This window comes from Octopus bimaculoides, chromosome 8, assembly GCF_001194135.2.
Source record: "Octopus bimaculoides isolate UCB-OBI-ISO-001 chromosome 8, ASM119413v2, whole genome shotgun sequence".
Lineage (NCBI taxonomy): Eukaryota > Metazoa > Mollusca > Cephalopoda > Octopoda > Octopodidae > Octopus > Octopus bimaculoides.
In genome coordinates, this window is record NC_068988.1 from 14,273,475 (window position 1) to 14,276,646 (window position 3,172).

Consider the following 3,172-nt stretch of genomic DNA (forward strand, 5'->3'; position numbering starts at 1 on the left):
TATATATATATATATATATATGTATATATATATATATATATATATGATGCATACTTGCATATATACATATAAATAATGACAAACACACGCACACACACGCACATATGTACATATACATCCATATATAGGTGTACGTACATATGTGTTTGTCTCTGTCTGTCTGTCTGTATGTATGTATGTATGTGTATGTATGGTTTGCAGATTTATCAAATCTACGTTTCAGTAACAAATAGATTCCGGAAGCTTATGATATCACTTCAGATGTCAAAAAGTTAAAACGTGCTGTAATTATTCAAGACTGCTGTTTAGATCTCATGGTCCATTGAAGCTCCAGAAAGAAAGAAAAAAGAAGCAAATGTTAAATGGAGGCATTCCTGCTAGCTCGAAAAATTGCTTTAGTAAGATTTATAACATTGATGTGTAGCGGTGTATGCACTCTGAAGCTGGTCAAGACATTTCTATTGTAGTTTTATCAGTAACAAATTTCACTTCGTGCCATATAAGATTCCCCTCACCCTTCTAAGATAAACTTGCTCGATTCCAGCGATGAGATTGCTGCCAATTCTAACTGGAGCATGTACCTGTAGTTATTAAGCATGCTGATATAGAATGTTTAACGTATCTTGCAATACTAACCCAGAATCATGTAGGTAGTGCCTGAAGGTCCTTCCGTAATGATGTCGCCGTTACTAGGTACTATTTTGGAAGACAAGTTGTTAATGAAGCCAGTTGTAGATAACTCTGTGTTTTACATTAATATGATTGGCAGGTATTTGGTTTGCATCAAAGACTTGTGTAAATTTATGTATTCAATCTGAAATCGAAATAGTTCCGCGTAGTGTTCTACTCATCTAGTTATGAATTTAGCACTATTTGTTCTCATATTCATATCATCAAATTAGAATGGAGTTATATGTTGAATAACATCACAGGCTTTCTTCATAGTTTTCTACGACTTTCTGATTCGCCATGTTACTACTGAACTCTGTGTTTCGTCATTGAATTTTTGTCAATACTTATTGCTTCGTCTACGGCAGCGAACTGGCAGAAGCGTTAGCAAGCCGGGCGAAATGCTTAGCGGTATATCGTCTCTCTTTGCCTTTCATCCTTTAGGGTCGATAAATTAAGTACCATTTGCGTACTGGGGTCAATCTAACCGACTGGCCCCCTCACCCAAAATTTCGGGCCTTGTGCTTAGAGTAGAAAAGAATATTTATTGCCTCGTCTTCTTGTGTTCTGCAGAACTTTACTCCAGATATCTATGTGTATCTGAAGAGCCGTCTTACTCGGCGAAAGGTGTTTATCACTCAGAACTAGCTGCATGAATGTTTATTCCACCTCTTGAATATCTTCGTTGAACTTTGGCTCCAAAAATTCACTTCTCTATAGACTCGCCATCGCAAATATGGCAAAGATGTTCTATTCTTGTGAATGAACAAATACTGCACAAAATTTTCTTATTTATCAGCGACATAAATTCTTGCTAAAGGAGCAAACACAGCTAAATATTTGACAATCCGCTCAGTTTTTATTTTGACAGTGGATCTTAGCACCATAAATACATCGCTTTCTTTTCCGTTTGGAGTGATGGAATTAATTTGGTTGTAACCTTGAGAGCTGTTAGAAAGGAGTTCCTTGGGATCCGGAAAGCAATCAGTCCAAGCTAGGAAGAGAAGAAACGTCTTAAGGCCTTAATTAAATGACATTTTAGTGTGAAAACTGATTAACAACCACAGTTGGAAACGAGAATAAATTACCTCTAAATGGTCCAACTTTTTCAAAGAGGATCCATTGAAAGAAGCTGTATTTAAATTTCTTCCTTGGAAGGCCGAAGAAAATTTATAGTTTTTCAAAGACTCTTGTTGCTTCTATCCAATCAGGTGGTGTTCTGCACACCGTCAGCAACTGAGATAAGGAATAAAGGATTACCAACAAGCTGGCATCAACGATAAGAAGTGCTAATAAACATTATATCTTACACTTCTTCAAGTTTTTTTTTCTTCTAACCGCGTGTCTCTGTTTTAGGAAAGTTGTTTATCATTTCCCCTTCATCTCCCATTCATCCCTCTTTCAGTTTATCTCACTCTATGTATCACTCATTAATTCTGTTACCCGCCAACTCTTTATTCTCCCTCATTTTCTCTCGTTTTATCATCTCTTCAATTCTCCCACTGTCTTTCTCATTACACCTCTTCCTTCTCTTTTATAATTCCTGCGTTTGTTTTTTTCCTTTACTCCATCACATACCTCATACTCTGTTTCTTTTTTAGTAATTTATCAGCTTTCCTCCCCTCTGCTCACTCGTGTAGTGTCTTTCACCTATTCTATTCCGCATTTGTGTTATTTCCCCGGTTCTTCCAATGTTGCGCCAGTTGCTTTCTCTCCTTCCAGTACCCCCTGTATGCAATTAACGAAACTATTATCCCTAGGGAATGCCTATGCTCAAATTACTATCTTTTTTCATTATTATTATTATTATTATTATTATTATTATTATTATTATTATTATTATTGTTGTTGTTGTTGTTGTTGTTGTTGTTATTATTATTATTGTTGTTGTTATTATAATTATAATTATAATAATAATAATTATTATTGTTGTTATTATTATTATTATTATTGAGTGAGAGAGCAGCGCATGGCATCAAAGTGACACTGGAGTAAAATATTCGCAGCCCACTATACCCATCATGACAACACGTCTGTTAAGGGTACACCAGGCACATGCATCACAACAATGTGTGCGCGACAAGGTGATATTATATCAAGATAAACAGCGCATGACCTTGCAGGTAGGCCCCGGGGGAATATATTCAGTCTACTACAATGAATCAATAAAGACATAAAACATCCAAGGATGTATTTTTTCCCTTCTGAAGATATTATGCTCAGGTCAAATAAATATAAATTTAATATTTACTTAATATTTACTGAGTATTACTTGAAACAGCTGTAAGTGAAGATGATTAATTTACTGTTAATAATAAACAATTAACTTCCCAATCTCCATTTTCTTTTGCTTCTTTTATATGCATATAAACTATATGTTTTTATATATATATACCTATTACTTTAAGGAAATTAATTCCCCCAAAATACTAGGTATTAAACGAGTATTTCCTTGGATGAAACCATTCCTTTATGAGGTTAACACAACGTCTAATCGAATTAT